The sequence below is a fragment of the Triturus cristatus genome, chromosome 4_1 (genome assembly GCF_964204655.1).
Source record: "Triturus cristatus chromosome 4_1, aTriCri1.1, whole genome shotgun sequence".
Taxonomy (NCBI): Eukaryota; Metazoa; Chordata; class Amphibia; order Caudata; family Salamandridae; genus Triturus; species Triturus cristatus.
Window position 1 is genome coordinate 971,707,482 of NC_140585.1, and position 25,241 is coordinate 971,732,722.

The 25,241-nt window shown below is 51.6% G+C and overlaps 1 long non-coding RNA gene across 1 annotated transcript in view; it reads left to right on the plus strand.

The window, feature by feature from the left end:
- Nucleotides 1-25,241, plus strand: part of LOC146855910 (uncharacterized) — a 39,731-nt gene that overhangs the window by 13,177 nt on the left and 1,313 nt on the right. The gene's annotated exons all lie outside the window — the stretch shown is intronic.

Genomic DNA, 25,241 nt, shown 5'->3' on the forward strand with positions numbered 1-25,241 from the left:
AGTGAAAGGGACAAGACGTACTGCTTGGGTTCGACCTACAAGGAAGGACTTGATCCAGTTGAGGGCAGGGCCCCGTATGTCGGCCTGTTTGACACGGTCAATCAAGATTTTATGATCGACCGCGTCAACCGCGGCCAACAGATCCAGAAGCACCAAGGCCTGAGGGACACCCTTGTCTGCATTTGCTCACAAGGCGTCCAGCACGGCAAGGATTACTGTCTCAGTGGAGTGAGCAGGCCGAAAGCCTGCTTGACGCGGCTCTGGGAATTCCGAATGTTCAATAAAATTGGATAGGCACTTGGCAACATGAGCCTCTAGGATCTTGGCCAAGAAAGGGAGTAGGGAAATAAAATAAATACAGTCAATGAAAGTGTATAATAATTTTTTCAGGAAGCATTGGTTCCAAATAAAACATTAATGTGAGGAAGGGAATACAAGAAGTACAAAATTCAGTCAAAAAGCAAACAAACAGCAACTGGTGGCGCTGAGGTTTGTGTTTCCGCCCACACCCCTTTCTAAGTGACAGCCTAGAAGAGAGAACATAATATACCCACAGAACCTTGAAAAAGGGAAGGATTTAAAAATAATTATAGTATAGAAACAAACAGACAATAAATAGCACACACAAATGGGGAAAGAGGCTGTCAGGAAACTGCAGATAATATACATGCCTTGCACGGGGGAGGCAATCCAAGCTGAGATCCCTAATACTGTAAAGTAGGAATGAAATGTCAGTGTAGTGTTTACTTAACTCATATTCAATAAACCTGCACCTTTCTTTTTTTGGGAAATCATCTGATATTTCAAGCATATGTCAGAGACTGACTATAAGCAATGACTTTTTGAAAACTTGGCTTTGCTATGTATCTTGCAAGAAAACACTGCTACACTGTGTTGTCAGTAGCATCTGGGGTGTATTTAAAGTGAAATGGGCCAGCAGCTACAACTGTGAACTCCACTGTACTCCATCACTCACCTCAAGGGCTTGGGGGCCATTGCCATGTGGGTGCCGCAGGGAAGTGCCAGCTGTATAGCAGATTTCCTCGTTTTTTAGAGTAGTCCTTCTCCAGACTGCTGTACCTGCTGCGCATGCTGCTGCTTCACTTCAGCTATCCGGCGGCCGGGGACAGAAGGGCGAGGGGCTGTCCAGTACAGCAACAGCACAGGGCGAGGTCAGGAGCAGATGAGCAGGTGGCTTCCTCCAGGTTAACTCAGGCCATGCAGGGAGTGTGGCACAACAGCAATTCATTCCTGGGTGCCTGGGGGTCCGGCTGGTGGGCAGGACAGTGAAAATTCTGCCACAGCATGCGCCGACCGGACATGGCTCCTCCCCAACACACAGTGTGTCCATGCAGAACCTTACACAACCTGGGGACCGACAGGACATGTGAGAGCCTCAGAGAGAAGTGCACTCAGTGGGGCAAAACCCAAGCAGCCAAAGGAAAGAGGTCACACTTACTGCAGGTGGCACCTGTTCACACTGCCAGAAAATCGCAACACTCATGTGCCAACCCCCAGATACGCACAAAGTTCTGCAGGCCTGCCATATTACAAAGAGTCAGTCTCAGAAGGTTCAGGCAGCCAGCCGGCTGGGGTTTCAGCTGCGGCTAATGCAGCCAGTTGAGCTCAAGAGCCCAAGATAGGACGATACTATAGTCTGCATTCAGGCTCAGCGCACACAGGTGATCAGGCACTTAAATGAGTGACAATGCATTTTTAATGTGGTGATGTGGACCACTACTTTAAAATGTGTTAGTCTAACACCTGATGCGTGGTACTTCGCAGGTCTGTAAAACATTCCAATAAAGTATATAGTCCAACAAAATGCAGCCATCTTCCTTGTTTAGTTCTTGCTGCTCACAAGGTAAGTACACTGCTTTTTTCATTTATTAATAAGGGGGATTTCGCTATGCACACATGTTTGAGTGAGCCCTGGTGTTGGAGGGGCATATTTAGACTTGTTAATTGCTGTGTGCCAATACTGCTTTCATATTTGTTCACTTTGGTGGCTGCTTCTTTATTTATCGCTAATTTCTTTACCTTTTCCTCTCACTAATATTCCCCCTAAATCCTTTGTATTTGAGACTTGAGCTTACGCTGTGGGGATGCTTGACGCCCCTTCTTACCTCCTTTATCCCTTGTTCTTGCATGAGAGAGGCGGTTAATTAGAGTTTTGAACAATGCAGCCTGAGCTTGCGCATTCGTGCGATTCTCGCACCTGACTCAGCAGCTTACAGCCTGCAAAGGATGAGCCGGCTTTTTCCTAGGTAGCCACATGTCCCATTACAGCCATAAGGGCATTTCACCAGGGCTTCGGTGCGATGCGCAATTTGGCATGTGGCTGTACCGACTGTCCCGATTTTGTTTCGCTCTCTCCGGTGCAGCACCCTTCTTAGCAGGCATCCGCACTGTTTTCGGCTAGTTTGTTCGACTTCTTTTTAGGTCTCGCCTGAGCCAGCGCTTTAGCGCTGCTCTCGCGAGAGCTTTTGTAAACGGGGGATTTGGAAGTACAAACTAGTGCTTTCAGGTCGCCAACTAAAGTGCATGTGCGCCGGGCACGCGCACCATTTGGCAGCCTGCGTGATCATTTCGCGGCCGCTTTGATGTTCTCAGTGAGCCGCGCGGACACTGAGAACATCAAAGCGGCCGCGAAAGTGCACACCATTTGCCACCCCCTCCCTTATCCCACTTCCTGCTTTTTTTACTTATAGCACGAGGAGCTGTCTATCCCTAGCGCGCGCTTCAACGTTCCTCCCCCACCACAGAGTGCGACTCGCGGCCGCGCGTCTTCCACAACTCCCGGGCTTGTTCTTCTCTGCCCTTTACCTCGCCCCTGCTCTCCCGCCTTGCTCTTCTCTCTTTGATGCTCCCATGAGGACCCCCACACTTGCCATCAACTTTATTTGACCTTTTTTGCTCTGCTGTCCTTTAGATTATAAAGCAGAACTGTAGGCGGCTCGCACAAAATCCCAGAAACAACATGTTGCAAATATATAACTTGTCATGAGACCTGGTGACTGAGTCACTGATCTCTTGTACATCTACGAGGATTGTGTTCAAAAGTTCTGCATATTTTCTATTGTGATGCTAATTTACTTCATAGGAAATGCTTGCTTTAAGGGGTCGCCTTCCTTCCTTCTAACGTTTTCTGGGACGCCTTTGGCGATGCCAGACCATCGGACTCCGCTGTCTTGAGCCTCGTCAACACGGGCGAGTGGAGCCGCCCGGGTTATGTTGTGTTGGGGGTTCGTTCCCGAAAGGCGCTCTTGTTGTTCTGCGGGTTTACTTCCGGTCCTGATAGCTCACCGCATCTGGACTACTGATCAGTTGTCTCTGCCCTCTTAGAGTCATGGGTTTAATGTGTTCCCATTCACGGCTTAAACTGTTTATTGCTCGTGTGCGGGTTACAGGTCCACTTCTGTGTTCGTGAACGGACGACATGTGCGCGAATTTGAATTTATATTAACATTTCCAAGTGGCTCTGGTTGTTTTATACTTGTTTGAAAAAAATTGCGCTATGATTTTGGAACATGTGTAATCGCATATGTGCTGATGTGTGGACTTCTTTTAAAAAATATCTACAGCATGGAATGGCCAGGAACACTATATATGAATCTGTTTGTACAGTGATTTGCGTGTACTGCGTGCTAAAGTGCGCACTAGGCGTGTTCAGCATGCCTCAGTGGTGTACTTCTAGTGAATGTACAGCGTTCTCACTGAGAGACCCCGATCACCCATCCGCCTTCCGCTTTGTACCTCCTTCTGACCCAGCGCGTGATCTTTGGTTATTTTATTTCCATGCGAGTAATTCTCGTTAAGAGCACAATTTAGAATTGCATCGGGTTGGCATAAATCAGCGCTATATGAAATAACCATGTGTGGTACACTGACCACATGGGGAACTTTGGAGACCGTTTCTTGGTAGTTGTTGTCTTGGTGAACAAGCATTGGCATAGCCAATAGGTCTCGCCTTTGGGATCTTCTAAGTGTTTAGCCATGCAACAGTTATAGGATATTGTGCTGCATAACTAAATACTTATAAGGTCCCAAAAGCGAGACCTATTGGCTTTGCAAATGCTTGTTTCTTCGGTGCCGCGCTTATCTGCACCGATTAGGGATTATGCTTCCTTTTCAGGAAGACATTGAAGGAAAGCACTCTAGTAGCCGGTGTCACACTTGGTGTGCGCATCAGCTGCCATTTTAAGTGTATGGGAAAAGCATAATGCCACACAATCGGTGCCACAATTTCTAAACGTTGGGCATGATCTAATGATGGTGACAGCGACTGTTGGCAGTTGTAATCCCCACATACAGCACTATAGTTTTTTTCTTGGACATCTTCCCCTTTAATTACCTCTTATCATTTGGTTAATTAGGCTGGCTTAATTTAACCCTTGCTTTATTGTCTTAGCTAGTTTAGCCCTATTATTCCTAATACAATACATTTTCTAGTGTTACAGAATGTCTGAGGAACAGCTAGATGACAGAACTGAAGGGTATTGGAGAGATGGTTAATTGATGGCGTCACTAGATGACACCATCAATAGGAAGTTAGAGGTGTTCTCCAGGAAAGAGAAGGGTTATAATACTACTGACTTGCCCTAATGCTCTGGATGGTTAGGTAAGACCCAAAGAAAAAGAGCTTCAGGCAACAATTCTACTAAAAAAGCAGAGTAAATGGCAGTGACAAGGGAAGATTTGACAGCGGAGAGAGTCGGTGATGGACTCAGAGCTTCTGGCATTGCAGATGGGCAAGGAAAAGGCCCAAATGCTTATGTATTGTTAGTGATGAGGCTTTTCAACCTGAGTTCGACCTCTCTTATTCCTCTGAATTTGACTCTGACCACAAATACATCGAAGTCAGAAGAAAAAGGAACATCAGAAGAGGCATCCAAGGCCTCAGGATTAAAGATGGGCATTGTTGATCCTATGTTTGCCTGGAAGGGTTGTGTTCAATACCCTCCAGGAGCGTGTGACCGAGGTGCTGTGTGAGAGGTGAAGCAGATTTTAATTCTTTTAAATCGTTGTGCTTTTTACATTGTGCAGTTTGCAAATGGGAATTTGCTACTTTTGATTTTAAAATACTTTTATACTTAATACCTAATGCCCTAAGAACTCACCTCTGTTTAGACTTGACCCGCCCCAGTGTCTGAAGCAGAAGCCAGCTGACGCTTGCCGGTTAGGTACGGCGGCGGAAGGTGGTGAGCGGCAGCCATTGTGGGGTTAGCGGACTAGTTGCAGGGCCAGGTATTTAAACGGATGCTGACGCGACCGCGGGCCCAGGCTCAGGGCTAGGAACCCTGATCCCTCGTTGCCAGACTCTCTGAGGTACTCCAGAGACACCTTATGGAAACTTAACCCATTAAGGGGAAAATTATGTTGCCCCAGATTCTCACCATGTATTGCACCAGAGGTCATGCCTAAACACTGTGTCAATTGTTCTTTTTCTCTTCCTCCTATCCTGGCGTTTCCATGTAAACCCCTTTCCTATGGCAAAGCGGGAGCAGGGACACCAAGGATTGAACCTGAATTCAAATGCCTACTTTTAAATGCGAGATCTTAAGTTAAACACAGCGCCGAAGTTCCCTGTTAATAGAGGAACACAACATTAAGATGGCCTTTATTACTGAGGCCTGGACAGACAGCGCCTCTGGGCCGGATATTGTTAAAGCCTACCCCCCCAGAGTTTCTTTGTCACAAGCTAGATAGACCTCTAAGGAAAGGATGGGGGCTGGCCGTCATCTATCACAAGCGTTTAACTCCCGCATTTGAGGCGGCCTCCAACAGTACTTGTGAGGCCCTGTCAGTCATTGTGCGTTATGCCCCACAAGACACATTTAAGGCGATGCTCATCTACCGACCCCCATGCCCCAAAGGTGGTTTCCTGGAATCAGTCGGTTCATTGCTGGAGGAGGGTTTTTGTGCTAAATCCTTTACTATGTTAGGTGATTTTAATTTTCACCTAGAGGACTCCACCGATCCTGACATGGCTAGGCTGTCAGAAATCATGGGTGATGGGGACCTCTTGCAGCAGGTAGTTGGCCCCACCCACAAGGCTGGCCACACCTTAGATGGAATCTTTACAAATTCTTCTAGACTTTCCATCTTGGACATCCTGCCACTACCCTGGACTGATCATGCCGCCATTATTTTTGTAAATGTTCTGTCCCCCACTACACTATCTCACTCTAAGCCCAGGGAAAAGATAGCCATCCGGTCGTGGAAAAACATTAACTCGTCTAACTTTGATAAAGCCTTGACCGACTCAGTCCCTTATCTGTCCTCTAACATAGAGGAAGCAACAGCAGCCTATGAGGACTGGATCAATAATGCCTGTCACAAATTGGCCCCGGTCAAATGGTGCTCCCCCAGACGCATGCTACCTTCCGCACCTTGGTTTTCACATAACCTTCAGGAGCTTAAATCAGAGTATAAAAGATTGGAGCGCATGTGGAGAAATGGGTACAATTTGACAAATAGGGAACATTACAGATCCTGCCTCACAGCCTATAAAAAAACTCTGGAGGAAGAAAAAAGGGCTTACTTTTTCGAAAAGATCATCGGAGCTAAATCCTCAGCAAAGGAACTTTTTAGAACCGTAACTAAGCTCATGACCCCCTCCAAGCCCATCCTGAATTCTGCAACACCCTAGCTTCATTCTTTTTTAAAAAAGTGGATGTAATTTTTTCCTTCTTTAACAATCAACTGGGAGTACCCAGTGATGGAGGTCCTGGGATTACGGTAACCAACAATGCCCCCACATTTATCAACTTCACCCCACTGGCTAACCATGAGGTTGCCAACCTGCTGATGGGATGTAGATCTGGCTCCCCTAAGGATCCATGTCCGGCCACAATAATAAAAATGTCTCTGGAGGTTATCACCAATACCCTCACCCCTTTACTTAACCTGATAATGGGGACAAGCCATTACCCCGTATCCTGGAAAACAGCATCAATCTTACCTCTTATAAAAAAAAACAATCTAGATCCAAATGATCCCAACAACTATAGGCCTATCTCCCGCCTATCTCCCGCCTTCCCCTACCGGCCAAAATCATGGAAAAGGCCATGAACACGCCTGTTCCTGGAGATAAACAACATACTGGACTGCTCACTGTATGGGTTCCGTGCTTGGCACAGCACAGAATCAGCATTGATAAAAGCAACGGAAGAGGTCCGTGAGGCTGTCGACCAAGGAGGTTCAGCCATTCTTATCATGCTGGACTTGTCAGCGGCCTTTGATACGGTCCACCACAAGGTGTTGTTGGGTCGTTTGTCGGAGGCCGGGGTCCAGGGCTCTGCCTTGAACCTTGTCAAGAATTCCTGTCATACGAGGGGAGGAAAACGGTAACCAGCGAAAACGGACTACATCTCCCAGGATGCTTAGCGGTTGAGAGGTTATGTAAACAGGAGAGCTGTTACATAACTCAAGGGAAACATGCCCTTATGTAAACAGGAGAGCTGTTACATAACTCAAGGGAAACACGCCCTTATGTAAACAGGAGAGCTGTTACATAACCCAAGGGAAACACGCCCTTATGTAAACAGGAGAGCTGTTACATAACTCAAGGGAAACACGCCCTTATGTAAACAGGAGAGCTGTTACATAACTCAAGGAAAACACGCCCTATAAAGGGAGGAACCGGGAGGTACAAGGCTGTCGGATATTGTGTTTACACCGACGTACCTGCTTCGTGAAGAGCAGTGTTCCGGAGTGGTGCTCCAGTAAGGCAAGAACGGAGGTAGGTCGAGTCGTTACTCCCTGGGCCGTGTCTTGCCCCATCGTCACCTGTGAAGGACCCGGAAGCTCTACCGGTCAACCATTGAGCTTCGCTTTTTGACTCGGCTGAGTCCAAGCGCAGTGGCGCTTTTGCTGGTTGGAGTCGTAACTCCCAGCCCGACCAGAGACACAGGGACTGCCAGCTGTAACGCACACCAGGAGGTGTTTGCCGCGTTACAGACTCGGAAGTCCACAGGATCGATCGAGCGGCTGCTCTCGGTTCAGTCTTCTTGCTTGTGATTGGGGTATCGGTGACGCATCACCAGGAGGTGACTCCGCGTCCCGGTGCAGTCTGAGGAAGAGGTTGAGCGGCTGCTCCCTTCAGGTAGAGATGGAACAAGGTCTGATCCCTCTGATGGCTAGGAGGATTTCAGGAGACAATGGGAAATTCCAGGGCTTTCAGCAGAAGCTTTCAAGTTCATATCAGAGTCGTGGGCATCTAGAACAAGGAGAGCATATTGACTGGCTTGCAGTGATGACTGACAGGGAACGGGGTGGGGGGAAGAAACAATTATTTAAAAACACTTACCTCCTCACGGCCGCCTCCATCTCTCCTCCATCGCTGCTTTGCTGACAAGTCCAGGAAGCACACAGGCTCCCCTAAGCCAATCACAAAGCTGCAATGCAGCGTTGAGATTGGTCTGATCACCCTGATTCGGCGCTCAGACTGGGACAGGTAGCCTGGACATTTTCTCCACCCAGGCTGTGTATTACAGCCAGGTGGAGAACATGCTAAGTGCACATGTTTGGCCGGCCCAAGACGGCTGGCTAAACCCTCATGCTCACTTAAGTGCATGAAGCACTCCTTCCCCTGTGGCACCAGCCCTGCTCCGCCCTGACCCAGCCCCATAGCTCCGAAAAATAAAATTATATTAACTAAGTTATTATCATTTTATTTTTCCTGCTGTGAGAGCAGTGGGTGACTCTCCTCCACCTTAACGTAGGAGCCACCCCTACTGGCTTGGAACAAATGGGTCTGTTGATGTGTTTGATGGAATTACGAACCAGTTCCACCGGATTTAGTTCATGTGATTAATTAACAGAGTTGTTTGGTTCAGGTTTGTCCTGCAGAACAGTAATTGTCTATAGGTCAGCTATAGAAACCAGGCACTGTTTGGCAGATGGCATATCTGTGGCCAGAACTTATTGACTTAAAAATTCATGCATAGCATGCGAGTTCTAAACCCACCTACAGCAAAGTACACCTCCATGTGACATGTTAGAGATGTTAGAGATGTTTTACAGATTTTAGCGAATTTGGGTGACAACTCTAGATTGTCGTTAAAACATATTTCTTACAAACTGACGGTTTTACTCTGTCTGGTGTCATTTAGGTGGTCTTCAGGCATAATGGCTCTGGATGTCACCAGCAAGGCCTACCAGGCCGAGGGAGTGAGTTTTTATATTAAGAGGAGAACCAAGATGTTGTCTACCACCATTTTCTACCCTTACTTTCAGTTTTGAGAGGCTTTGCAAGGTTAATTGTCTGAAAGAGTATGAGAAGAGAACAGAAGGTTTGAGAAAGGTGTTCTGCAATTGTTGATTTCACACAGATGGCCTCGTAGGGCTGTGTCTCCTCCCACTTTGGCAAGATGGGTGAAAGAGGTAATGAGAGAGGCTGATATAGACGTCACTAGATTTGTGGCGCATTCCCTTACGGGAGCATCAGCATCAAACGCTTTTGTCCTGGGGGTGGCTTGCAAGACATCCTAAGAGCTGTAGATTGGTCCAATGAAACATTGTTTAAAATTTGCTATTTTAGACCTTTTACAAATGCAATTGATAATGTGTTAACAGCACTTTAAACTTGCATAATGTTAGTCTCTGTGTCCTGACATAAAATGTAGATTTTTCACAGCCTGGTGGGCAGAAAATCTGGATTTTATTAAAGACACAGAGGCTAAGATTATCCCACTGCACAAATACCCATCCTGATGGAGTAAATGCATGTTATTTCTATTTTCTTTCAGACTAAAAACTGTTTCGATAATATTTTGTGGAATAACTTTTGGGGAGCATTCACCATTGGAGTTTAGTTATGTGTTTGGATTTATATTGTTCGCAGTGCTGGAAGGAGGAAGAGGGCTGCATGTTGCTGAACTATATACTTTGAGGGAATATTTTAAAGTTCTACATTCTTTTTATTGTTGCTGCTGTGAGCAGGCAATAAAAGGAGATTTGCATAATCTTAACCTCTGTGTCTTTAATAAAATCAAGATTTTCGTCCCACCATACTATGAAAAATCTACTTTGTCTATTTATTGCCTACCGGTCACCATGATAACAAGTATCTCCTTTCAATCGTGTCCTCCCACACAGATTCACCTGACACCAATGTTGAACAACCCTGATTGAGAGAAGGAATCGCTCGCTACAATTACGGTTTCCCTTTAATGGAGCAGTAAGATGGCCATTTGTCCTCTATCTAATTCAACCCAATGTCCTTAATCAATCTCAACACAACCAATACCATCGATGAACATATTCTGAGAGTTGTCTTGGAGTTGGGCGGGGGTTACTCTTAATGTGTAAAGTGACTTGGGATTGGAGAATTGTCAGTACCTCAGAAATTCTAAAGCACTACTGTGATCAAAGTGCTCATTGGTTGTTAGGATCCGCACATGGTCGCTGTGGTATCTCTAAAACTAACTGTGTCGTACTGTCTTACTTTAGCCGGTGTTGGCAGTAGTCGTGTAGTATGGATTGGGCATGGATCAGTGAGCTCATTACCTAAGGTAGATAAGTCAACCTGGTAGTAAAATCTGATCAGTAGGGTGATAACAGCCTAGTGTAGCCATGCAGGTCCTTTTGTTACCACATACGTTTCTGGTACCCGGCAGTAATTGGGGCAGCAGCAGCATGGCAGTTCCAAGAAGGGTTGGTGTCAGCAAAGTTGAGAGTGAATAATAGCATATAATGTTAGTGTGTGGCCTACAGAGGAAGCTGGTAGATTGGGCCAGTTGGAGGGAGGATAAAGTCCTAGCTGCCAGGGTCTCCCTGATGTTTCTGTAACGTTAGGGCTAACATGCAATAAAGAATTGAACTCTTAGCTGGGAGACTCTAAATGCTTGCATGAATACTCTGTTCTCTAATTCTACAGGCAGACTGAAGTTCATATGATTTAGTGATGGTTGGCCCCAGTCAAGGAGTTCATGTCTAGGTCTCTGAGATGACACACTATGGAATTCACCACTGGAAGCTAGCTTGCGGCTGGTCAGGCTGTGCTGATTCTGCTGTTTAGATTTCTTTGCCTCAGGTCCAGGCGGGGTCGGTGACTTTATCTGGGCAAGCAAGCAAATTTACAGAGCGCAAAACCAGAGGTTTGCTTTGCGTTAGAAACCTAGTGGTGGCACCCTCGACCTGGTCGCCCTCCCGGATCCCACGAACTCAGACCACACAATTTCATGTTTATGAAAGAATTGAGGCTGCAGTTTAATAGGCAGTTTTTAACCTGCAAGTAATCCATCAACCACCATTTCTTTCTTTATCCAACAAGCCTGTGCCTGCCTTACCATAGCTACAAGCACTGTGCCCTACATTCAGACCCGACCAGTCAGCCCAGGTGACCTATCACCTTGGGTGTAACCATTTCCTCCTGTTCTGGGCAAGAGTCTTCTTTCAGCCCAGCTGGATGGCCCTCCATTGCCTTCATACCCATACCTTTCCTTTCGGGCAAGCATCTGCTTCCAGCCCAACAGGGTGACCTTTCACTTACGGTGCAACCACACATTACATTTCCTTCCGGGTAAGCGCTGCTTCGAACCCAGCCAGGTGACCTTTCACTTCTGCCATAACCAAACTTTTCTTTTCCTGGCAAGAGTCTTCTTCCAGCCCGCCAGGTTACCATTCACTTCCGGTGTAACTATTAATTTCCCTCAGGGCAAGTGTCTGCTTCCCGCCCATGAATGGATTGATATCCTGGGTGAAAGTCTTCACCCTTCCTTGCAAGGTGATCCAGTACCTGTCCACTACTTCTTCCGGGCCACAGGCTCTCCCCTTGATTGTTTCCTTTTGGTTCAACCCAAAAGGCCATTGTGGTAGCCTGACAGTACCCCCTGGGTCCTGACCATCACCTGGTTGCGGCCTGTTCTCCTCCGGAAACCTGTCAGGTGTCTGATTCCAAAATGACCTCCTGTAAGCCTCCTACTCCTCTGCAAACAATATTCTTTGATGTACCCAACCTCTACTCCTTGCCTCTGAAGGTGGGTGGGTCTCCACTGAAGAATCCTCAGGAGTAAGAAGACCCCTTGCCAGGCGCCTGCAGTTAAATACTTTCCACCCAAGGCCAAATTCCTTTTGGTAAATTTATTTTTTGTTTAAATCTGTTTTTATTGTTTTAAACGAAAACATTCTTTGGCATTTGACATGACAGGTAAACAGGAATTCGTAAGCATGTGCAGGGGATCATCCCGTACCGGGGCCAGTAACTACTGTATCATGATATGTATTCAAACCAAACTGTAATCACTGCCCACTTCGGAGCCAGCTGCAGTCTCTGTGGCAGTTCCGGTGCAGTCTCAAAAGAAGTGACAGGAGTAACCGTGCATCAACCAAGGCTCTGTGCCTGTACGCGGATGCCGCCCGCCCCGTTCAGGTATTGAAAACAGGCAAGTTACCCACAATTCCCAAAGGTTATACATAACAAGAACTTTAACAATGGCAGCATGAACTATATATGCATACGTGTTACCCCCCGTCCACCATTAATTCCCCACCACTCCATCCCCCCCGGGAGCGCTTGTGTGTGCCTCAGCCGTGACCATCCCTATGCGATTGTGCGCGCCGCAGCGCTGGGTGAAAGTAGGCAGGGGCATGTCATCCCGGTAGTAGAGTAGCCCCCGGTCCGCCCCCACCCGCGCCGACACTGTCGGCGACCTGCAGTGGCCCCGCACAACCTTCCGCGCCTAGGCGTCTAAGCTCCCCCAGTAACTGCCTCCAACGGTCCGCCATGGGTTCCCTCGGCAGGCCCAGTGTTTCCTCCCTCCGGATAGCGGTCCCATCTGCCCCGGCCCATGCCTGAAATGAGGCGCTCCAAGCCTGCACGTGCGGCGGTTCATGTGCTTTCCACCACCTCGTGATGAGACGTGTCGCTACTACTAGCCCCAGGTCTAGGAATCGGGACGTCACCTTATCCTTACGTGATCTTTTAAAGTGGTGCAGAATGTGTTCAGGCCAGTCGAATGGGATAGTACGACCCACACTCCCCAGTAACAGCCCACTGACCGCTCTCAAATAGGCGCCCAGCCTCGGACAGCTCCACAACATATGTAAGAAACCCGCCCCCGGTTCTCTGCATCTAGGGCACACTGCGTCAGTGCGGTGAAAGTACCTGTTAATCAACTCTGGTGTGAGGTAAGCCCTGTGCACGATAAATAACTGAATTTGGCGGAACCGCATGTTTCGGGGTATACGTACTGGACCCTTGAGTATCCTTTCCCACTCCTTTGTCCGCCAGCGGTCTCCCCAGGTCCAAGTCCCATTTTGCGCGGAGTCGGTCCAAACTGATGGACGACAGCTCCCTCAGTGAAGCCGTGAACCAGCGGATCAGGTGCCCTCCTCTCCCCATGACATGCAAATATTGCATGGTTAGATGCTGGCTGGGTTCCGCGGTCATATCCCCCCATTTGGCGGTCATGCTCGCTATCAGCGAGCGGTGTGTCAGGAACCCGCCGGGCGGGAGCCTGTCCTCCGATACCAGGGTCTCGTATGGTATGAGCTCGCCCTCCCGGTACAAATCCCCCAGCGTGCGCACGTCAGCTTCCCACCAATCCACCAGCACGGGGGCCGTGAGCATTCCTCCCCCACCAGGGGAGCCCTCCAGCGGTATAGCCGGCGCATACGGGACAACAGTACGGGTGAGGACTAAGGCCCTCCGGAAGCACCTATGCGCCACTTCCAGAAGGAGTGGCAGCGGCCGCGCGACCGTGTGGAGAGGATGAAAGGACCTGGTTATATGCTCCAGTGAGTAAGGCGACAACCCCGTGGCCGTATTGTCTCTGCCTCTATCAGCCAACCAGCGAGCCACCCATTGTAACTGAGCGGCCAGGTAGTAGTGTTCAAAGCAAGGAGCGGCTAAACCACCCCTGTCTGTCGGCAGAAACAACTTCGCAAGCGCCAGCCTGTGCCTGGCAGTGCCCCAGATAAAGTCCCGCAGCAGCTGGTTAAGTTTACCAAAAAATGCGGGGGGAATATACATCGGCAAGTTAGCAAAGTAATACAGGAGGCGGGGGAGCATGACCATTTTGGCTAGCGCCACCCTGCCCGTAATCGTCAGTGGGAGTGCGCTCAGAAGTGCACCTGCGACTTGAGCGCCGTGACCGCCCTTCCCAAATTCCCATCGAAAAGGTCAGCCGGGCATCGGTAAATTTGTATCCCCAAGTAGCGGAAGGTGTCTGCCTTCCATTGGACCAGCGTGCCATCCAGGCAGTATCTCGGGTCTTCAATCCCGGCGCTAAAAGCGTGCAGGCAGGATTTAGCTGCGTTCACACGGAGCCCCGAGGTAGCGGCGAACGTCCGCAGCAACTGCGGCAGCCCCTCCGGAACACGCCCCACATCCCGAACATAGACCAATAGGTCATCAGCATAAAGCGACACGTGATGGACAGCGTCCCCCAGCGGTATACCATCCCCCAGGGTCGCCCGCATAGCCGCAGCCAAAGGCTCGATTGCCAGGGCAAACAGGAGCGGGGACAGCGGACACCCCTGGCGGGTGCCGCGGCCCACCCGTACCGCCTCCGAGATGTAAGGGCCCAGTCGGACACGGACCGTGGGGCGCCTGTAAAGCAGGTCGATCATCTTGAGGAATCCCCCGTCCAACCCATATCGCAGCAACACCTCAGCCAGGTAGCCCCACTCCAGACAGTCAAATGCCTTCTCCAAATCCAGGATTAGGCACCCCGCTCTGGGCCACCTGTCCACTGCCTCGGTTGCCACCCTGAAGTATCGCCTAATGTTCAGTGACGTTGACCGTGCCGGGACAAAGCCATTCTGGTCGGTGTGCAGCAGATGAGGAACCACCGGCGCCAGCCTCTCCGCCAGCACTTTTGCGAAGATTTTGTAATCCACGTTAAGCATCGCTAAGGGTCGGTAGGAGCCCAGTGCCGTGTGGTCTCTGTCTGGCTTAGGCAGGGAGACCAGGAACGCCTCCCGCATAGAAGGTGGGAGCGACCCCTCCTCCAGCGCTTTGTTGTAGAGCTCTTGCAGTAGCGGCGTCAGGGACTCGCGGTATGCTTTATAGTACTCTGCATGCAGGCCGTCCGGCCCCGGCGTCCTCCCAGATGCCATTGACTGAATTGCCTCCCCGATTTCCTCCAGGGAGAGAGGCCCAGCGAGCGCCGCATTGTGTGCCTCCGTGACCTCAGGGAGCTGGACGGAGGCCAGAAAGTCCCCAAGAAGGTGCAGGGGGCCAGTCCCCTTTGCTTTGTACAGTTGCTTATAGTGGTCAACGAAGGCCCGGTGTATTTCGCGCTGTGTGTAGACTAGCGCTCCATCCTCTCTTCGAATCGCTCCTATAGGGGCGCGTCGGTCCTCCTGCCGTATTAGCCAGGCCAAGAGGCGGCCCACCTTGTCTGCTCTAGCGTGCGTTCTGGCTGTGTGCGCAGCGTAATTGTGGCACCGGAGCCGCTCCAGGAGGTCCGCGTGCTTTCCCCGGAGGTCCTCCAGGTTGTGCGAGTGCCTACCCCCTCCTTCTCCCTCTCTCTCGTACCGCAAGAGTTCATCCTCCAGGCGCGTCAGGGAGTCCGAGAGGCCTCTGCGTATGTTCCAGGTGGCCCCAGGCAGTGGCCACGGATGGTCGCCTTATGGGCATCCCACTCCACCAGTGCGCCACTCGCCGTCCCTTCGTTTGCTTCAAAGAATGCCAGAATGGCCGTACCAAGGGAAGAGCGGAACTCCAAGTCCTCCACCGCGCTTGGTTGAAGCTGCCAGGTGGGCACCGGCGGCCGTTCCGTCACCCAGCTATTCTGGAACCACAAAGGGTTATGATCGGAGTGCGTCCGGCCCAGATATTCGGATCGCGCAATAAGCGGGAGCAATGACTGGGAGCCCACTAACCTATCCAGCCGTACGTGCAGGTCGTGTACTGCCGAGTAGTAAGAATATATCCTGTCCCTCGGGTGAAGGGTGAGCCACAGGTCCTGCAGCGCCCAGTGCGCGAGCCAGTCCCCCAGTGCCCGAGCATTGGACTCCACCATCGCGGCACGCAGGGGAGGGAAGGATCTGTCCAACTGGACATCCAGTACCATATTAAAGACCCCCCCCCAACAGCCAGGGGAGCCCTGCGTAAGGGTGTAGGAGCTGCGTCAGGCGCCCCAGGAAGGATGGCTGATCCACATTGGGCGCGTATATCGAGCCCAGCAACATCTCTTGCCCGTTCAACTTCCCCCGCACCAGTGTGTACCTGCCCTCGCTCTCCACTACCACCTCCTCACACCTGAAAGGGACTCCCGCTCGCACCCATATCAATGTGCCTCGCGCATGCGCCGAGTAAGTGGTGCCATATGTGTGCCCTCTCCATCTTCTGGAAAGCCTGCCCAGTTCTAGCTGCGACATATGTGTCTCCTGCAAGAGGGCGATCCCAACAGAATGGCGTTGTAGGTAGGAGAAGATGGAGTAGCGCTTTGACGGTGTATGCATGCCCTGTATATTCCAGGTTACAATGTTAGTGTGCGTCATCGTAAAGCCGGTGAAGCCAGTCGGGGGGGAAGTAGAGTGCTCGCACCCGGGGGGGGGGGGGTCGGCGGTGTGGCCCAGGGGAACATATGAATGCGATGCCGTGTGAACAGTGTAACTTCTGTGAACAGTTTAACAAAAAGGGCGTATTCCCAACGGGGCATCCGTCCAAACTATAGAGATGCTAATTAACAATGCGGTATGTCAGTATAGTGCCTGATGGGGTGCGCGTGGAAGTATCGACGAGTTGGCACAATTCCCCCCTCCCCAGTCTCCTCTAGGTGAAGGGAGTGCAGCATCTCATCTAGCATGGAACTGTCGCGCTATCTGAGCGTGGGGCGCAGCAGCAGGAGCCCCCCGCTGTAACAGCCAGTGTCGCGCGCCACGAGCAAGCCGCCCTCGCATGGCCGGGCGCCTCTAGCACTAATCCCACGCCCCCCGCAAGATCCCTCGGGACCCCGTCCCTCCCCCCCCAACGCGGCTACAGGGCAAGTGTGTGATCATGCCTAACATGCATGGTTCCCACCCCAGTGTGGTGCAGCAACATCCCATCACACAATCAAGTCTGCAGTCTGTGGGGTCACCACTGGCAAAGTCAGTTCCTCCGAAATCGCCGTGGACGGGGACGAGGCACCACTGGTCCCCGGAGCACTGTGCGCTCCAATCTCCATGCAGTCACCGCTGTGTGGCGTCCCCAGCATCGCCACCCCGTCGAGTACCTCCTGCCGCTCCATCCTGATTCTCTCGGGGCTAGGCGCCACCAGCCCGTCCGCGTCGGCTGTCGAGCTCCCCGCCTCTTGCGCTTCCTGGGCCCTCTCTCCGGGCGGCCGTCAGGTTCTGTGCCCGCGGGTCTCGTCCCCGTCCACTGCCCCGTCTCCTCCAGCCAGTCCCAGACGTCCGCCGGGGAGTCGAAGAAGCGGGTCCCTTCCTTTGCCACCACTCGCAGACGGGCCGGGAACAGTAGAGAGTAGGGCAGCTCCAATTCCCGAAGCTGCCTCTTCACCGCCAAGTAGTTGCTCCTGCGCCACTGTACGGCCGCGGTGTAGTCCGGGAAGAACATAACGCGACTACTGCCAACTGTCGGGTCCCCAGATTTGCGTGTTTCACTCAGGACCGCATCCCTGTCGCGGTAGTTCAGGAGCCTGAAGAGGAATGGGCGGGGCCGGGCCCCTGGTCTAGGCTGCTGCGCCGGCACCCTGTGCGTTCTTTCCACCACAAAGTGTTGGGACAGCGCCCCCTGCGGCAAGAGATCCTGCAGCCAGCGCTCCACATACTGCTCCGGGTTCCTACCTTCCACGCCCTCTGGAAGTCCCATGACGCGTATATTATTGCGGCGGGAGCGCCCTTCTGCATCATCAATCCGGTCTTCAAGCGCATTAACCCTATCCAGCACATCTTGCAGCGCTGCGCTATGGCTCTGGGTAACTGGCTGGAGCTCCCAAAGTGTCTGGCCCTGTACCGCGACCTTCTCGGCCAGATTACGATGGTCTGCATGGAGGAACGTAAAGTCGGAGGTGACCTTGTCGATCCTGGTTTCTAAGGACTCTCTCGTCTGTTCCAGGTTGGCGCTGAGTCTCTCCACCGCCGCAAGCATGACGTCCATTTTGGCCGAGAGGGCCGCCGATTGCGGCTCCGCGTCTCCCCCTGGGCGTCCCTGCGTGGTGTCCAGGCTCCCCGTGCGTGACTGTCCCTGCTGCGTTTTGTCACGGAGCCGACCCATCGCGTATTGCTGAGCAGTCGGCATCCACAGGCTGTCTCCTGATGGCGCGGGTGCAGCCGGGTGCCGGTACCTCTGCCCCTCTGCGGTACGCCTCCCTGTGCGACTGCTGGGGCCTCCGTCTCAGTCCCAGGGCGCAAGTGACCGACCCCAGGCAGGCGGGTGTGGAAGCAGGAGGAGCCCCCCCCCGGCTCGGACAGGCAGCAGGCCCCAAGGGGAGGCGTTGGTCCGTGCAGGGGTGGCGTCCCCGGGTCAACAGGGACTCCCGGATCATTGTATCCTGTGTCCCTCCCCAGGTCAGCACACCACTGCCCTTGTCTCCTTGATGCACCAGCCGGTGGGGTCTCCTGCGGCTCCCCTTGACGGCTCTGACTGCGACCAACCAGTCCCGCACCAGCCACACCGGGTACGCCCGGCAGGCGCCCGCCGGGAACTCCCGTGCCTCCCCTCAGCAGCGCCGACAGTGCTTAGGCCAGTGCCACCCCAGTGTCGCCAAGTACACCCGACAGGTACCTGCCGGCCATTCGCTGGGTCCCCGGGCACACGGAACGTCACCAATCCAACACCGCGGCCACCTGAGTACTCCCGGGGGCTCCACACTCAGCGTTCAGCACACAGTCGCACAGAGGGTCTCCTACCTCCCCATCGCCGGGCCCTCGCTGCTGTCGACAGCGGCAGACTCACCGCTCACAGGGGCCGCCGCCGTCGCTATCAAGATGGCGTCCCCCGCGAAATGGCACCCGTCGCCGCTTGCACCAGTCCACAGGCTCAAAGCGGCGAGCGTCCCGCAGCACAGCCTCCGGGCCCTCCAGTCTGCCCAGTCGCACCTCCTCTCCTCCTCTGTGCCCCTGAGTGGCCGCTCCTCTCCGCATCTCCCGATGCGCGCCTGCCGCAGGGCGCCGCCGTCCGAGTGCCTCCGTTCGCGTCCCACCGCAAGTGCGATCACAGGTCTCCCGGGCCTCCGCTCTCCCTGCAGCAGCAGCGTAGGCCATTCCGCCGGCTCCACAGTCTCCAGAAGCTCACGTTTCGCCCTGACACCGCAGTGCTCGTCGCTCCCGTGAGGCCCACGCAGTCCTGAGCTCACCTTCCGCTGCTTCCCCAGCAAAGGCCTCAACGGCGACGTCAGTCCCCTCCACTCCGGGTGACGAGCCTCACTGCATGCGGGCTGCACAGGCCTTCGAACCTCGCCGCTCCCCCGGGTCGTGGCTCCACCGCACACAGCCACCAGTCTCCTCGCAGGCTGCGGCAGGTCACCACGGCGCGGCCCAGGTCGCCGCCGCTCCTCAGCACTCCACCGCAGCTGGGCCCTCTGCCTCACCGCAGCATCCGGCCGGGAGCCCCCTGGCAGCCCCCGCGGTGATCTCGCGAAGGCTCGCAGTCCTCTCGGCTCACCGCCCTCCGCTCGCCCGGCACGTCTCCAAACCGGCCTCCGACGTCGCGTCAACCTCCAGCGGTCAGCTCTGCCGCGCGGGCGGCCACACGCATCCTCTCCTCTCCGGCCGCGCCTGGGAGCGGCGCCCCACAGCTCCCGGACCTCGGAAATTGCCCCCGCCGCTGCCCCACACCTGACCAGCGTCCCACAGACTAGGGCTGCCCCTCCACAGGAGAACTGGCAGGATTTGTCGGGGGTAACGGTCGGAGCCTCAAGCACTGGCGTCCGCCATGTTAGCCGGTTGACCACGCCCTCCTCTTCCTTTTGGTAAATTTATGACTGGGCTGAACCCAGTATTCAGCCCAGTCCCACTCCACTGCCCAATAACTTCCCTGCCTTTCTCTACCCCTCTCACTACCCCTGTCCAGTCCGGGTTCCACTCCCTGAGGGGTGACTTCCACTAAGGTCCATGGTCCAGCCATATCCCCCACCCCTTACTGAAGGGGGGGCGAACAAAGGGGCACAGTGGCGGCACCTTCCATGTGGTTGCCCTCCAGGATCCCAGAAACTCAGTCCCCACAATCTCATGTTTATTGAAGCTTTGAGGCCGCAGTTTATGTGGCGATTTTTTACTTACAAGCTATCTGTCAACCACCATTTCTTTCTTTATCCAACAAACCTGTGCCTGCATTACCATAGCCACAAGCACTGTGCTCTATATTTAGAGCTGGTCAGTCAGACCCGGTGACCTATCACCTGTGTATAACCATTTCCTCCTGTTCTGGGCAAGAGTCTGTTCCAGCCCAGCCGGATGACCCTCCACTTGCGGCATAACCATACCTTTCTTTTTGGGCAAGCGTCTGCTTCCAGCCCAACCGCGTGACCTTTCACTTCCGGTGCTCCTCAACATTACATTTCTTTCCAGGTAAGCGTCTGCTCACAACCCAGCTGGTGACCTTTCACTTCAGTGTAGCCAACCTTTGCTTTTCCAGGCAAGTGTCCACTTCCAGCCTGCTGGGTGACCATTCACTTCAGGTGTAACTTTAAATTTCTTTCAGGGCAAGTGTCTGCTTCCTGCCCATGAATGGATTGATATCCTTGGTGAAAGTCTCCACCCTTTCTTGCAAGGTGACTCGGTCACCTGTCCACTACTTCTTCTGGGCCACAGGCTCGGCTCTTGATTGTTTCCTTCTGGTTCAACCCATAAAGCCATTGTGGTAGCCTGCCAGTACCCCCTGGGTTCTGACCCTCACTTGTTTGAAGCCGGTTCCCCTCCGGCAACCTGCCATTTTTCCTTAGGATCGCATTGTGAATACTACCATGCCTTGCTGGGAGCTTCCGCTGCTGGCAAGGCCCCCCACCATAGGTGCACCTCAATTCATTCAATCTACCAACAACCCCTTGCATTCAATGTCGCCTTTATGTTCTATAAAAATACATCCATTCCAATATCTGACTGGTGCACCCCATATGGACTGTAATAGTCTGGTTGTCGCAAAGTGATTAAACTATGCTTAATCCCACCTAAGCGCCCCAGCATGAATTTGGCCATGAGGCTATTTAGTCTCGTTCTTGACAACTTTATACTCCCTGGAGATTGAGCCCCTACCCAGGACCTCCTGGGAATGATCTCTGACCATACCACTTCTGTGACTGCCATGGTCCTGGCCAAGTCAGTGAGGGATTCCTTCATAATCTGTAACAAGTCGCCCCTACCCTTAACTGGGAGGTAATTTCCACCCAAGTGGATGATCAACACATCTGGATTTCTTGCCCAAGTTCGGCTTGCCTGAAAGACACCTTCCAATTTCCTTTGCAACCTTTGCTTCCCAAACCATTCCACCCTTGTGCGTTGAAACTGGAATGCTGTATTCCCCCCATTGTTCACAGCTCTTTCCGCCCCCCTGGACACATAAGAGTGCCAGATGACCCAGACAGTTTTGCCATCTGTGGAGTAGAACACAAAACACAGAAATGGGGTGAAGAATGAGCCCACCGTAATGACTTTATTACACTTGTCAAGCATGACACTTCAGCATACATCATTGTGCCGTTGTCAACATAAAGTCACTCCCTGAACCTCTATCCTAGCTGCCCATTCCTTTACGTTTGTTTGTGTGTATATATACCTGAAACCTATCAGATGGGGTCTCCCCATTTCCTTAATTGCATTTGCAGACAGTCCTTCCTGGAAGGTTGTTATGGCTGCCCCAATATGAAATAAATGTGTGGAAAAGTGGTGCCCCCAGAGCCCTGCTATCTCGACTGCTGCTGCCAACACCTTTTTTAAACTGCTATATTGTCAAAGGTGTTCCATCTTTGTGGGTGAGGAGGTATGCCTCACCTTTGCTCCTTGCCCATGCTAGGAGCCTAACCAGGCAATATGGGCAATACCCTTCCATCTTATTCAGTGTACTAATCTATCCTCTGCCCATTTGATCTGTCTTAGATGGTCTGACTCGTAAGGCAACATTTCAGTGGCCCAATCGGATATCCTTAACCAAAAGACCCCTGCTGCTTTTGTCACACTTGGCTCTGGCTACCAGCTTGATAACCTGGAAAGCCCCAAAAAAGGCAAGTGAGAAAGCTGAACTAAATAGTGCACGCTCAAAGTGTGAGTGGCACACTAAGGGCAGGTAGTCAAGAAGTACTTTTAGCATAGGAAAATCTATTGATGACCTTGGTCTCCTGTTTTACTTATTTTCATGTTTGGTCCATCCTTTCAAGGTTTCCCTGAGAACAAATCCTTTTATAGGGTACTCCAAACCCTTCAACTTTGCATTGTATGCTTTTGCCGCCAGATGCTGTAAGACCCAAGACCTGGATTTCCTTTCACCCCTGGCCCACACAACAAATTGTTTATCCCACACCACCAATGCCTCAAAATCCTCTGCTGGTACTAGAGACGCCAGATGCGATGTCTGCAAAAGTCTCGATACAACGCTGGTACTGTTGTGTTCCAACAGCTGGAGCCTTCTCCGCCATTCTCTGTAGTTGGAGTTCTAGTACATTCATTCCCAGAACTCCTCCTTGAAGGGCATCATCTCCTCTTCTGCCTCCACCCACTGTGCCCGGAACTTCTCCCACTGCAAGCGAAAAAGAGCATCAGCTGCTTTATTCTAAATCCCCTGCACATGCTTTGCCCTAACTTTGAAATTGTACTGGAGACGTGTGCCTTAACAAGCCCAATACAGTGGGGCATGATGCCGCTCTTTTTTTAAAATTCAACAGCACATTACATTGCCTTCCAGGTAAGCGTCTGCTTCCAATTCAGCAGGGTGACCTTTCACTTTCAGCATAAACAGCCTTTGACCATGGAGAAAGAGGGCCCCTTTCCAGGCATCTGCGGTTAAATACCTTACACCCCAAGGCCAAATAACTATTGATAAATTTATGATTGGGCTGATCCCAGTGTCCCACTCCACTGCCTAGTAACTTCGCTGCCTTCCTCTGGCCCTCTTCTTACTCCTGCCCAGTCCAGGCTCCACTCCCTGGGGTGTGGCCACCACTAAGGCCCATGGTCCAGCCGTATTCCCCACCCCTTCGGGAAGGTGGGGGGGCAAAGCAAGGGGCAAAATCACAAGATGACACAGCTAAATATTTGGCACATGGATGGTTCAAGTATCATTGTGTGAATATGATACTCCTTCTTGAACATATGTGTTTCACTTCATAATTTTAAATCAATGCTCTGACGTTTTAAATCTACACTTCCGCATGTGGAATGACCTTCTGACAGTGACTTGATAGAACCAGAACATGTCAGTCTTTCATGGACATTGTTCTATGTGGGGCATGGGTACTCACAAACATTTTTCCGGGGCCGCAAAGTTTGGTCCTTGGTGTGACCGAGGGCTGCACTGATGCCAGCAGGAAAGGGGGGATGTAAAGTGTGTGTAGGGGAAGCAAAGCATGTATATCTACTGGCTGAATTCAATTGCATAATGTGAAACCAGAAAACCTGGGATGAATCCAGCTTCTCCACTTCACCAAATTGTGTCACTTGGGCTATTGTTATATTTCAATTTCCCTCCTTTTTCTTCATCATCACATATAAAAGTACCTCGAAATACATGACTTCAGGATGCATGCTGTACAAAACCATCTCCTGTGCTTGGATGTATTCACTAACAGTAGCGGCTCGTGTAGGGAGTGCCGCGGGACGGTGGGGGGGGGGGGGGGCGGGGGAGGTGCAGGGTGGGGGGTAGTAAACTCCAGCTCACGGCCGACCGGAGTAATATAAATACATAAATAAAACGAATTTCATTGCGCGCGCTGAAATGCCAAATGCGTTTCACTGCGCGCAATGACATTTGTTTTATTTATTTACATTACTCCGGTCGGCCGTAAACCGGAGTTTACTACCCTCCACCCTGCCCCTCCCCCACCCCACACCGCCCACCGCCCACCGCCCCGCGGCACTCCCTACACGAGCCGCTACTGTTCACTAATGGCCTTGTTGTCAGGGTCCGGGGGGGGGGGGGGGGGGGGGGGGAGGGGATAGAAGCATGAACGTGTCTAAATTCATGCTTGAAAACCATCACTTCAAAAACATACTTCTGATTGCACTGCTATAATTTGATTTACTACGGTGAAATGGTTCTCCAGGGCAATGAAATACACGTTTTGATTTTTGAATAGACTATCATAGTTTACTTGTTTGCTGTCTAAAAAAATGAAGGTGTTCCTAAAGTTAAGGGCCTAGTTACTTCCTTTTGTTTAACTGCAATTAGCCTTTAAATAAGTGCTTGCTGTATATTGAACTTTTTTTTATGTTAGTGCTAAGTTGATTAAACAGCAGCCCAGTGCTGTTGCTGCTCAGGGGGCCGCATGTAAAAGACAGGGGGGCCACATGCAGCCCCCAGGCCGTACTTTCAGTATCAATGATGTGGGGCAACGCTATAATCAATTAAACTGCCAACTAGGAAGTTTTTTACGTAGTACACACCCTGAACTGATTGAAGGTGCTCTCAGATTTAATCAGTGGCGGCTGGCAGGGAACCGGGGGGTGGGGAATGTATATAAAAAAACTTACTTCCTCACGACTGCCTCCGTCTCTTCTCCGTCGCTGGTTCGCTGACGAGTCCTAGCAGCACACAGGCTCTTCTAAGCCAATCACAACGTTGTAATGCAATGCAGCATTGTGATTGGTCTGAGTGCCGTGGTTCGGTGCTCAGATGGGGACAAGGAGCCTGGGCATTTTCTCCACCCAGTTTGTATATTACAGCTCGGTGGAGAACATGCTAAGTGCGCATGACTGCTTGTCCAGTCCAAGACAGCCGGGCAAACCGTCCTGCGCACTTAAATGCATGAACCACTCCTCCCCCTGTGGCACCAACCCCGCCCCGCTCTAACCCAGCCCCGTACCTCTGAAAAATTAAATGATGATAACTATGTTTTATAATTTAATTTTTCCTGCTTGGAGAACAGTGGGGCGAAGCTCCTCCACCTTAGCGGAGGAACCGCCCTGGATTTAATTCTCCATCAAAATGATACACGGTGACATATAGTGCAATTGTACCTGTTGACATTGTCACTGCTTGCGGATGAGGGACTTCAAAATGTAATCTGTTAAAGTCCAGCATGAATAATCATAAATTGGATGTCCTGTTGCATGGAATTTACATGTCTTGTGCCATACTGTGACTTGATTAATTTATGGAAAATCTGAATTCTATTTGATACTACCTTTTGACTCCC